Source organism: Cygnus olor, chromosome 2, assembly GCF_009769625.2.
Source record: "Cygnus olor isolate bCygOlo1 chromosome 2, bCygOlo1.pri.v2, whole genome shotgun sequence".
In the NCBI taxonomy this organism is placed as follows: Eukaryota; Metazoa; Chordata; class Aves; order Anseriformes; family Anatidae; genus Cygnus; species Cygnus olor.
This window is the reverse complement of record NC_049170.1, coordinates 74,772,284-74,785,919: the sequence shown is the minus strand read 5'-3', so window position 1 is coordinate 74,785,919 and position 13,636 is coordinate 74,772,284. Positions and strand designations below refer to the sequence as shown.

The window sequence follows — 13,636 nt, the reverse complement described above, 5'->3', positions numbered from 1 at the left end:
TCGTGATGATCACTTTTCATAGAAATTCGTGTCATATAGCTGTGTTTCAGTTCTCCATTCTGGGACAACGCCAGATGGCAGTTTACACAGCACAGCTGATGTTTCAAGAATGTCTCAGTGTCTTGTTTAGAACTGATTTGCTAATTGCAGATCTTGTCTTCTTGAGTCTTTCTTTTTTTTTTTTTTTTCAGTTGTAGATAAAAACAGCTACTGCACTGACCATCAGACTAGGTTTTGTAGCCTTTATAGAAAAAGACGAGTTTTAAGAGAAGATCATAAGGAAAGGCAGGTTATGGCTGCTTGCCCTTTTGTCAAAGAGTCTTTCCAATGTAGAAGGAGTATTGCACACACACACAAAACAACAATAAAAAAAAAGTCAAAAAAACCCTCACTGAGATGTTGAGAGAAAATTACAAGTAGGCAGTAAAAGCTTTTGAAACAAAAGTGTTTCTTGACATTATGATAGATCACTAGGCAACCTAGGCAGCTTCAACTACTATGAAAAAACTTACAGACAAAACCATTTTAGATCAAAAGGGAGAAAGAAAACAATGCAGAGAATCAAGGCTTGCATGGTTAAAGGATTGGGGCTATTGTCATACTGGCTGTGAGTTTTATTTCACACACTTTGGCTGTTAGAAATAATCAGCAAAACAAGGAAATTTGCCAAATATTGTTAGCCAGGAGAATCTTTGTAAAATGAAAGCAATGATGGATGTAACCCTACAAACATGCACACAGCATAATGTCCGAGAAGCTTTTGCTACTAAAAGGTTGAGACACTAAATAAATGTTTTCTGCAAGCTGGTTTCACAGTCCCAAAATGTCAGTGTCAGTGCTGAATTCATGCAAAGCATTTAAGTCTTACTTCTTGTATATCCAGATATACTTTACTGTGTTTAACTGGATGTGGGCAAAGTTAAAAAATTATCTCCCAGCAGATAAAACCACTACATTGCTATCCACACTGACTTTACTCCAGTCCAGTAGCATAAGTAAGTAACATTTGATCACAAACAAGTCTTCTGATACAGACCCCTTTTATCAGGTTAACAAGACAATACTTTATTATTAATATTATTATTTTATTGAGATTCAGATATTTGGTTTTGCTTTGAATGTGTATGTTGGTTATTTTTACGATGCTGAGTATTAGTTCCTTTAGTATATCCTGAGAAGCTTATTGGTACTGCATTGTGGTTTGCATAATCCTCTCCAGGTTCAGTATATATTGCATTAGAGTTGTTAGGATTATGAGTTAATTTTTGTCAATGATGCTATTGCTGAGGGAAAGGTGTTTTAGTGTAGTATTGAGAGACGCAGGAATTGTTTGTAGACAGTCACACAGCATGTCTCAACATAAAACATGTTGTATCGATAGTTGTTTTAGTAGCCACTGATCAGCTGTAAATGTTAAAAATTGATAATAAGTTGCTTTTTCCTTACCACAAAATGACTCTAAACATTAAATATCTTTTCAGCAAGAGTTGTTATTTTGGCCACCAAGTGGTTTTAAACATTAAAGATATTTTAAAAGTATTACTTTTCTCAGCCTCTGAGTGACTGTAAACCTTAAATATGTTTTATAAAAGCTGCTTTTCAAGTTACTGCCTGCACAGCTACGAACATCATTTTTCTTTAAAGTTGCTTTCCAGACACTGAGCTATTTTTTTTGTTAGAAGCTCAGTTCTATTTGTAATTTTTCACAGAAGAAACACGTGCAAAACTTCACTGGCACAAGGTAGCTCTTCATTTATGACAAGCAATCATGTCCTAGCCATCATCTTAGAAAGACACTGCAGGTAACCAAAATGAGCCAAAATTTAAATGGATTTTTAAAATATTTTGCATGGACAGCATGTGCATATCCAGTGTTCTTCTCCCACATTTCAGTATATAAAACTACACTAAGACAAAAGAATAAAATCAGACATGAATGATATTTTATACTAAGATAACCGGACCAAGAAATCAGTCACTGATGTATTGTGTGAATCAATCAAGTTATCATCAGCCCCAGAGGAGTACAAAACAGAAGGCAAAATAGTCTCAAGATTGCTAAGCAAATGGGAGTCACTAAACCAAATAAGATTAAGGACTTTAATTCTGTGTGCAGAAATAACTCCATGTGGCAAATTAGATCTAATCCTAGGAAGGCCTGGAGTGATAAGAAAAGTGTTCATGAGAATCTGGTTTTACAAGAGCAAAGAGAAAAAATCGCTGATCACAAATATTCTGTTAGGGACAAATTATCCTCTGTCTAGAGAACTCCGTAAGGTTTAAAGTCTACAGCAAAGACGCTGCAGATACCTTAGAAAAAATGTCTATATAAATCAGGGGTATAAAAATGTCTGCAGAACGAGGAACAGTACATACTGGAGTATCTTTAACTGATGTGTCAGCAATTTAAATAAGTGTATCTGTCTGTCGACCTTAAAATTCAGTGAATGCTAGACACCTACCATTTCCTCTCAGTTGTAGTAAAGAACAGCATAGGTTCATAGGTGAGCAATCCAACACAATGTCTACCCCATACACCTTAGGTTTTTAATGATTAAAGAACCATTAAAGGTCTTATGGGATGATCTTAAGCATGAGCTTAATGTCCCTTCAGCCTCTGATCAACATAGGTCTCAACAGACCTGGTTGGAAGCCTTCTGGAGGAGCCATTTTTGCTAAGCTTTTGCAGAATCGAAAGATGCAGAACTGCGGTTCTGTCAAAACACTTTCTCAAAAACCAGATGGCTGGCTGGTGAGTCATCGCTCAGGTTAGCTGGTGTATCCCAAAACAGGTGGCTCCCAAATTAGTAGAGAAGCATTCTTTATACTAACTTGAGAAGCCAAGCATGGAGTAGACCCTTACCCCCAAACTGGCTGGTAAGCAACCTTTAGACCAAGCAGCCTTCTCTGGCTTGTTTGTCAGTTCCTTGATTTCTGTGCCACATAGTTGATAACAAGGCAGGTTGCCGTGCTTCCCAGACAAGCTAGTCAGCTTGCAAGCTAAACAGGTCCTGATTAAGTAGGAAAAAGACCAATGGAAATGAAACAAACTGTCCTCATGAAAAGCTCAGCACTGTCAATATTATTTTCTGATATGTGCCAGATTTTTATTTTTTTTTTCTGTACTGAAACAGGAAAACTATCTGAAAAATCCCAATAAAGCAATATTACACTCTCCAGACAGCCTTACTTGCCAGTTATGTCTGGGGACCTTTTGTGCAGAAGCCAGCAGTAAAAGTGAAATCATTGGTGTCTAGAGAGGAAAAGTCTGAATACCTCTGAGGTGCTGATTTCAGACAGGTGTGAATGTAAAGAATGATAGCTGAGGAAGAGGAAAAACTTTACAGACTGTACACATTTCGTTTTGCAGTAACACCTTTAATAGTGTCTTGGACTTGGTTCAGAATGGCACACCTAAAGAGACTACCATGGTTTCTGCTAACAATTCTCAGGACCATCCTGTTATTTTTATAAGATTTTTATATATTTCTATTTTATTTTTCTATATTTATTTTTATAATAAAATAAATAAAAATAAAAAATAAAAAATAATAAATAAATAAATATTTTTTATATTTCCATTTTATTTTTTAAGAAGCTTAAAGGATATAATTAATAAATAAATAACAGTCACAGTATGAATGTTGCTATGGAGCAGTCCTGGGGGATCAGGGAAGCAGCATGAAGCAGACAAAGGGACCTCCAGCAAGGACTGCCGGAAACACCAATCTGCACCCATCATTGAGTGAGAATGCTGTTGCAGATACCCTCAGAGGTGTAATTTTAACTGACCATTTTCATCTTAGTACACAGTTGTTCGCAACTGATTATTTTCCCTGGAAGTAGTTCATTGACTGATTGTCATCCCATTGAGGCCAGCATTTGGGACAGGGCTTCTAACTGAGAAGGATAATATAAATCCCAACAGTCAATCAAACAATAACCAGGTCAGGAAATCTACAGCTAAAGAGTTACCTCCTCTATCGTACTGTACATCTTCCACCTGTGTTTATTCCTTTTAGTAAAGCAAACATCAATTTTACCATATATCTATACCATAGGACCTTAGGACCATCAGATTAGAAGGCCACTACCATCCTATTTCTGTAAATGACAAGAATTAAAGGCTTGGAGAAAGTTAAACACATGTTTCAGCAGATTATCATGCCACAGTCTATATGGGGGCAGGTTTTAACCAAACATACCTTACTTATTTTTTTTAATTCTGTTCAAAAAGGGTTGTTGTTAGGGATCCCATGCATTTAAGATACTTCTCTAATCCCCATTTTGTTAGGTTTGGTGATTGCACTCTCTATAAATCGATCATGTCATTCTACAAAGCATTTCCTTTTCCTATTTTTAACATTTCTGACTTTCAGTTTGGAAGACAAAAGATGAATAGGGATAGTTTATTTACTTTTGGTATAGCCCTGACTACTCTATACATCTCTATCAGACCTTTTTTTTTTTTTTTCCACTTCTAAATAAAGGAGATGAAATCTTCAAAATTCTATGTGGGAAACCTTTCTTCATGTCTCAATTCCACTGCTTGCCTCTGAGCCCCCTTTATTTCAGCTGACTTTTTAGCGATAGGACAAAAGTAATCAATATTTTCAACAGTTTTGATAGAATTCAGATGAGAAAGATGCCTGAAGGGCAGGTTCAGATGCTCAAGATTGCAATTTATAGTCTTGCAAGAGATGATAGAGACACAGATGCTCAAATTATCAGCCCCACTTGGTACTTCTCTGGTTCAGTAACTCTAAATTCATCCACTTTTTCTTGCTGCTTCCACTCCATATCATCTCATGCCTGAACACAAACCAAACCCTGTCAGACAGTTTTCAGCAGATGTTTGATAGTCCTGGGGTTCTTTCATGGCTCTTGCATGTGGTTCTGAATGTATCTATGAATCTTCTCTTCTCAGGTTTTAAGTCCTAACCCAATATTAATCATTGAGCATAATCCAGTGAGATATTGCAGCTCAGAGTTCAAACAGGGGCTAATGTTTGCCTTCAAAAGTTCATCGAGTTGCAAACACAGCAGAAAAAAAAGTCTTCTCCTAACTGAGTAGAAAGAAATAGCTTTAGCATAATATATTAAAGAATGGTGTTTAATAGTCTTATTTGCAATACTGGTAGGGGATTAAGGAGGGGAACTGTTTACATTTATGAAGGAGGGGGAAATATGTAAATATGTAAATTAATGCTTTTATTTTATACAAACCAGATTCAGACACTGGTGTGTTGGAATTGCTGCAGCATAAAGTAAGACAAAATGAGTTTTTACATAGCTTTTCATTGTAACAAATAAACACACAAAATCAAATTCTATGCTTTCCTTCTGAAGAAAGTCTTTCATAAATGACCTAAGAGGTGCCAAGATGTTGGACTACCAGTCTGAATCAAAAGAGAGCAGTGAGGCATCAGCTCCTTAAATTCCTAAATCCATATGAAGCTTGTAATTGAACTGGCAAGTTGTAAAAAAGGAGTCCTTCCTCTGGGCCACTGCACAGCAATAATAGATCTCTGAACTGCTGATTTAAAGGAAAGATACAGGATATCCACACCAGCACATCCTACTGATTTACTGCAGGGCTGAAGTTGTGGCAGTTCAGTAATACCTACACTGCAGTCTGGATACTTTATATTTTAGCCGCCTTTATCAATTTACTTTGGGCAGCACAAGGGGACAGTAACAGTGATGACAGGGTAGTTTTTATGGCAGCATAGTGCAAGGGACTTCAGGATACTAACTCAACCGCTGCCTTGCATGGATGTCCTAATGGTTCATTTCCATTGTTACTCTTACCCAGACTGGCTACATTAAAGCCAACGTGAGGCTCCCTGCACATATTGCAAATGTGTTTTATGGTTTGAGTGTTTACTGACTTATGGACACAGTGTGCATCATGTCTGTACTGCTCTCATCAGCAGTACAGTTCTTGGACTTGCTAGTAAGATCTCAGTAATGAATGTTTTTCACCAGCACATTCTCAGGCAAGATTTGTAAAGGTGTTTTGGCACTGAAAGAGGTTTTTGGACATCTTATATTCTTTTTATTGATTTCAATAAGTGCTGGCCATGTAAGTAATTTTGAAAACCCTAGTAAGACTCTCAAATAGCAATTAGAAATTTGAGCCCTACCACCAAGCCTAAAGCAATGCTTTGCATCCCTTACATGTAGGCACCTAAAATTTCTTGGCATACATTAGAGATGTGAATGAAAATGCTTTGGAAATTTGGCCAGGTGGTTGGAGCAATGTCTCTGGAGCCCAGCCAGATCAGACACAGATCAAATTCTGTATTACTCCAGTAGGTGATCTGGGGTATGCAATGCAGGGTATGTCCACGTGTGTTTATTTGTCTCATTCCAAACAGTTTCCTAGTACCTGCCTGAACCAGGGGGAAAAAATAAAAAAATTAATAAATAGATACATCTATGAAATAGTTCCATGCATTCTTAAAATATCACAGCCTTTCCACCGTCTGCTTGTGCACAGAACCATCTGAACTTTACTCCACTGAGCAGATAGATGCCAATTAATGTCTAAGCGCTGTCAGAATTCATAAAGTAGGTATACCTAATCCTTGTTTGGAAGCCAGTCAGTGACCTTTTAAGAGTTCAGAGTTACATTCCATGCAAAATGTGGCTGGAGGAGAGGTTACCTGTTTTTGACTGCAGTGAGGTAGGGAGAAATCTCACAGAGGATGCTGGAGATGGAGCTTTAATCCTTTTTTTTTATTATTATTTTTTACAGGAAGATTTGAATGCCACCTCCTAATGTTTTAGCCACTAGTACAGTGGGTCTTTCTTAATCTTTCTCACTTCTCCCTTTTTTTGGCCTAATGAATTTTTAATGGTTCTATATAAAACAGATCAGCTTCCTCCTTCAAGAGAGTGATGGTCTGAGCATTCAATTAAGGAGTTAAGCATTCAACCACCGTATAACAGAAGAGTAGTGTAAAATAATCTGCATCTCATGCTTCCTCTGGGCATTCAGGACAGAACATCACCTGCTTCTGCGTTTTGTCAGAATAAGGTTGTTTTAAGTCATTAACTCAGAATAAAGGTCAAAGTTTTTTTTTTTTTTTTCCCCAGTAAATAATTTCTGAGAAAGAAGGTAACTAGGATAGAACTTTTCTCTTTGGTGTTTCTTACAGGCTACAGCAACTTTTCACAAATAAGCTCATTTATATGGATCAAATTGCTAGGCATCTAAACAACACCAGGTAGAAAACTACATCTGGGCTTACTGTGTTTTGCTATATCTCTTTTTACAGTTCATGTCCTCCCCTGTGCTGGTCTTAAATGCTGCAGCATAGGTGATTACAGAATTTAATGTACGGAGGGAACATTCATTGTAAAGCTTGCTTCTTCATGCACGTGTGTTCCCAGAACTGATGCAATGCAGGTGAGAGTACATGTGCAAGGGATCTGAGGGGAGTTCACCTTGGAAAAAACTACTTTTTTTATGTTGTAGGGAAGGCTTCAGGAACCAATTACATTTAAAGAATAGAAAAATATAGAATAAAAAAACTGTGAAGCAGCTCACAGCTGAAAATAGGACAAGGATTTAATGGTCATTAAAAAACCCAAGTGTGATTAGTTCAGTGAGTTAAGACATTAACTGTGTTGGCTTTCTTTATGTATGTGGGAAGGATTATTATATGGATTATATGGATTATTAAAATCCACCTGATAACATTTTTAACAATCTTTTTCAGTTGTGTCTAGACCTAAATTACAACATCTGAAAAGTTTGACATTTTCACTTTCTTTCATGTAAATAAAGTGATCTGTATCCAGCCTCCCCCTGAAAGACCGGTAGTCTGCGAGAGTTGGAGAATCACCTCTTACTGTTAAATATATATGTCAAGAGAAGTGACAGCTGTCCGGGGTTTCATTATTATCATATTTTTTAATTATTATTTTCTTACTGACATTTTGTAAGAACAAAACGGCATACCTATTTTGTGTAGCTTTGTTCTGAACAAATGATCAAGTTATAGAAAGTCAGCAACATAAAGTGTTCCAATATTTTGTTTTATTTTTATTTCAGAACAGGTCTGAAAACAGAATTGTTTGAGCAACTAAAGGTAGAATTCTAGAGGTAGTATGTGTACAGATATTCCACATGCACCTTAACAAAACAGCCAGATTCAACTTCTAGCTATAAAAAGATGCCTGTGCATTTCAGTTATTAAAATGAATGCCCAGCTCTCTGATAATAAATTTCCAGCCAACTTTTTTGTTGCTGTTGTTATTTTTTTATTATTATTGTTTTACTCAGGATTAAGATGGAATTTTATTTTGTACATTTTGCCAATCTGGATCTTTGGGCCAAATCAAGATTGTCAAACTCTTTAGAAAGCCAGGGAGAAAACAGTAGTCCTTGAATATTGAATGCTTTGAATGCTTTCACATTTCACAAAGTTGGTATGTAGTCCTGGATTTTGAATTTTGATAGACGTAGATTCATCTGGAAAATAATAACAAATGCTAAGCAAGTATTTTTCTAAAAAATCAAAAACTCCTTTTTTTGAATTAGGCAATAAGTTGCAAGATATCTAGGTCATATTTAGACATTTAATTTTAGATTCAGTATTTTACAAGTTCAGTATATCATGCATATCAAGGCTTGCTTATCTTATAAGTTTTAGAATTTATGAATGAGGAAATACGGGAGGGAGGGACTGGCATATAAAAGCAAATTTCTAGAACAGAATCCTCACTGCAGTTGAAGACAGGTGGAAATGCACTTCAGACTGGACAACAGTCAAATATCATAAGTAACGTATGGTCTGTCTTTACCACTTTTCCTTAATCTGTTTTTTATTATTTTTATTTATTTATTTATTTATTTACTTATTTGGCCAGTGGTGTGAACTTAAGCATTGCTTTTTATCTGGTCTCCAGAGAAGAGTGATTTTGATCTTCAAAATAGAGAGAGAAATGTAAATGAGGGGGAAAAATCCCAGAGCAGGCTCAGAATAACAAGTAAATGATTCAAATTTCTAGCTGTTAAGAATGAGGAGTTTCTACCTTGATTCAACATTTCAACAGCATGAAGTACAGAGCTAAGCATTTTATATCATTCTTAGCTAGAGTTTTCTGGGTCATAGCTGTGCCATACCAATATTGAAATACCTGTATTTTTATTTTTGCATGTATGTATGGTCACAATTCATTTGCATGTTGTGCTGGTCTTTTTTTTTTGTCTTCTGTTTTTTGTTTGTTTGTTTTGTTTTGTTTTATTTTTTAAACAAAACATAATGCACTGCAATAAAATTGAGGTATTAAAGAAACCCCAAAATAAGCTATAAAAGCTTAGAATTATCATGAAAAAGAAAGTTGCAGCCTTGCTACAGAGCAAAAGAGCATGATGAGGTAGTAGAAATACTTTAGAGTTTGAAAACAACTGAATTTGGTCTCAGTGTCTGATTTTACTCTTTCTTTCTTTTTTTTTTTTTTTTTTTTCAAAGCTCAGGTATTTTAATTAGGGGATTTTTTCAATGTGTTCCATTCTAAAATCAGATTATACATGAAATATTTGGAAAGAATATATGGAGCCATGTATGCCTTAACTGACATGAAGAAAAGGCTATATTGTAGTCATTGGTGTCAACGTTAACTTAATAAGTGAAGCGATGCCCCAGAGTTCTCAAATATGAGAAAGACTTCTCAAGGAAGAATTGTTTTAAATGTTGTATAAAATATTTGCCTGTCCGTACTGCAGTGATACCAGGGGAAGGCACGTATTTTGTGCTTACATTTTACACCAGGGGAAATCAGCAGATAAGAAAAAAAATACTGTTAACGTTTAGATTTTTTTCCTCAGAACTTGCTCTTTACCAGTTCTGCCCCTAAATTTTTGGCTATACATAAGGAGCAGAAGAACAAGACAAATAAATGACTGTGCATAAAGGAAATGAAACTACCTACTGTATTACCATGTATCCTTCAGTCATAACAATCATAAATCTTAAGTGTTTTTTTTTTTTTTAATGTATGTTTAATCATTCAGTCTCATTGGCTTTAGTAGTTTTACAAGGATTCTTTAAATTATCCGTATGCCTAAGTGATTTGTTGAATGGTCATGTTCTTAAAGCTGTTGCCTGAAACAAGCTGTTCAGTCAGTTTGGATAGCTCCAGGGCTGTGTTTACCCAAAATATTTGGGCCATGGAGCAATGTAATAGGATACATGAAGGGAAATGCTGACCTGGACTGTTATTCATCATTTTACCTATGGATAACCCTCCACAAAGAGAGAATTACTTCTACTGCCACTTTTAGGTCAGCATAAGCTTTTTACACCGCTATAAGTGCGGGGAGAGCCCCGTCCAGGGGGCATGAGGAATTAAGGACAGAGAGGAGGAAGATGGAAGGAGGTTCCAGAAAGAGCTATCCTGAAGCCTTCATGCAGGCAAGACTGAGTTCAGAGCTCCTGCTGAAACTGGCCAAAAGTCCCCCAATAAAGCATCTTGGGGAGTGAGACGTTTGGGGTACTTACAGTCTCTTTACCAGAATTGTTGGAATCCTGCACTCATGATGACCCTGTACTTGTGAAGTGAGAATATCATGCAGACTTTCTGAGAGGTGTGTTTGAATGTTACCTTTTCAGTGCTTTCAGCTGATGTGCCCCTAGGTTTCTGATAGTGCAGCCACAAGTGTCTCAGCACAGATCATCTCCCCCAGGTGGTGAAAGGCAGACGTAAGTACAAGAGCGTGACAGCCCTCCTTTGCGACTGGCACCAAGTTTCACAGGTCACTCACACTCCATACTTTCCCTTCACACATTATGCTAGCAAGTAATTAATCCCTGTCATAAAGTTTATCTGATAGAGAACAACAAATGCTATTTTCATTGTTAGAAATACTTTCATTTTTATTATCAAGAAGATAAAATGCTGGCATGCTTCTAAAATCGGATCTGTACTGTATGCTCATCTATACTGTGTTCTGTATCATCCAAGCTAGAGACATAAAACGTTGTATTGAATTATTACTGTTGGTACCATTGTTTAATCTTAACTGTTTGATACCTCAATAAGCATTTGCTTTCTAACATTTGAAAAAAATGGGGCTCCAGTTAATTTGATTTGTGTTTTTCATAGGTACTTGAGCTACCCTTTTGTTTTTACAGCTCAGCAGGTGAAGGGTCTGACACTGTGTTCAAGTTTGCAGAACAACAAATACTATCTACTAAAAGTCTGCTGTGGTGAATTAATATTTTTCCATGGCAATTTTAGTATTTTTTTTTTCATTCTAAACAGAACCTGACAGGATTTCAGTTTTCAGGTAAAACAACATCAGAGTTACAGAACTGCAGCTGTATTCCCACATGCAGAAATAGATAAACTCAAGCTCTTGGATAGATTTATGAATCCAGGCAACTCACAACCTCATTCTTCTCCATGGCTGTTTTTCTCCCTAATCTCTTGTGCACATTTAGGGACTCTCTTTTGACAATGAAGTAGTACTGCAATAGGAGAGATGGAGACAAGCCAGAACTTCCAGGCCCATATTAATTTTGTTTATTTTGCTTGTTGTTCTGTATTTTGTTTCCCCAAATCCACGAGAAATGTGACTTTACCTGTGTACATTAGTAAATATACTCCTTTTTTTTTTTTTTTTTTTTTTTTTTTTTTTTGTCTATCCATGGGAAACAAAAAGAAATCCTATTTTCTAAAAAGCTCTCCATATTTTCAGGAGGAATGGGATTCTTCCACTCATGAGAGTTTTGCGAGTCTAGCTGTTGTAAAATCAAGAGGAGTACTTTGTGTTGTAGAACTTTGTGGAAGTGCAAGTGGAAAAATTACCAAAAGCATATATTTCACTAGGTTGATGAGTTCCCATGAACTTTTATTGTTACAGATGTTCACATCAATCCTGGACTTTTTTCAACTGTCTTAGTAAATTAGCTGTATGTTTCAGCCAATTCCCAAATATTCCTAAAAATCTTATATAGCAATTCTACAAAGTATGTTAGCATTTAATCATAGCATGAATTTCAAGCATATTGAAATACATCTTTAAAGTATGCATCTTTTAATTTTAAACTACCGTTTGCCTAAGTTATCCTTCCTACACGTAGAATAGCAGGTAACCCATACTGATTATATGCTTATTAAACTTGGAATGGCAAGGTGAATTCTGCTGGCAGTGTTTCAAATAAGAGGGAAATAATATAAGGACGTCAGACATTTGCTGTCAGAGCTCTTTGTCTTGAGGGATAGTTTCTCACCTGTATTTAATATAATGTAATTTTAAATTACACATTATAGTGACATACAGTATTCAGTGTTGTTCTATTTTTGCTTGCAGGCCATGTGAAAGGCTAATGACCTTCAAAGATGCTTTTTTTGAAAAAAATTTTTTTTTTTTTAAGAAAACACTAACTATGCCTTTCTTTAACATTTGTACAATAAGGTACAATATATTCTGTTTTGCCATTAGTCCCTTTCCTAAAGCAGATCTTTAACTTGGTAACAGAACTTTTATTTTTCTTTCTTGTCCATTTTCATCTGGGGACCACACTGTGATATTGGATTTTCTTGTTTCACAAGATCTATGCTCATGTTGTAAAATACATATGCTGATGCCCTGGAGAGTCATCCTAATCTAATCTTACTGGGGAGTCAGAGATCTATTTAAAAAATATTTCCCTTTCTGTTAGTATTTCTTTTAATTTGCCATGCAAATAAAAAGAGTTATGACATACAGGTAGGTCTGTACAAGTAACTGTTTTTTCTTAGTTCACTGACCTGGAAAGATTAGGGTGACCTAAAAAAAATTACTCATTTTGGAATCAAAGCATGAAAGTTTCAGAACAAAATCCTTTTGCATTTCTAATTACTATTTATGAGAATTTTGCATTGAAGATATTCAACACAAATTTGAAAATTTAGGTGATAAATCGGAACTTCAGTTTTTCAGTGAGTTATCTACCCTTCAAAATTCAAATGTTATTTAGGATAGTTCACAAGGTCAAAAAGCCTTTTTCAGACTTTTTAACATTTGAAATGTTTATAATGGCAATCTTAGCTGAAGATCAGTTCTCTTTTGTAACAAGGCTATTGCCAACTCTGTGCAGACTCAGTAGTGCTCTGAGAACTAGACATGAGAATGACTTTGAGACTGCATCATATGTGTTGTGTGTATCAAGATGATTTTAACAGTAGAGTTCCCAGCAGAAGTGTAAACAGCTGTTTATCCCAGGTGTCAGTGTGTAAGAGGTATGTCATTGAAGATCTGTAAACATAATTAAATGTTCATAAATTTTAAATATTTCTAGGAATATGTATTTTTTGCATAGACATTCCCCAGTATTTTTAGCCCCTGACATGACAAATATCATCAGAGAAAGTGGCGTATCTTAAAAGAACTACAGAATTACATCCCTTTCCCCAGTCACCTTGAGTGTTTTGAAAGTACAACAAAGTGGTTTGCAAGCCCCTCTCTCTTACACCTATGTGCCTCAAATCCCAGACGATGTAATGTATTCCTATGCTTGTCATCAGACTGCTGGGCTCTGATCACCCTTCTGATGTTGGATGAATGCACCATACAGTCAAAGCTCAAGATACTGATCTCCAGCCATCTGAAGATTTACTCGCTACAGCGGCTTTCTCT

At 36.0% G+C, this 13,636-nt stretch overlaps 1 protein-coding gene and 1 long non-coding RNA gene across 5 annotated transcripts in view; one reads left to right on the top strand and one right to left on the bottom strand.

Annotated features, from left to right (window-relative positions):
• The window catches only part of CDH12 (cadherin 12), a 542,156-nt gene that overhangs the window by 425,464 nt on the left and 103,056 nt on the right, over window positions 1-13,636 (top strand). The window lies entirely within an intron of this gene.
• Window positions 8,041-13,636, bottom strand: part of LOC121065792 — a 20,041-nt gene continuing 14,445 nt past the window's right edge. Inside the window, exon 4 of the long non-coding RNA XR_005817312.1 lies at window positions 8,041-8,482. This is a non-coding gene — a long non-coding RNA (uncharacterized LOC121065792). The remainder of the gene's footprint in view (window positions 8,483-13,636) is intronic.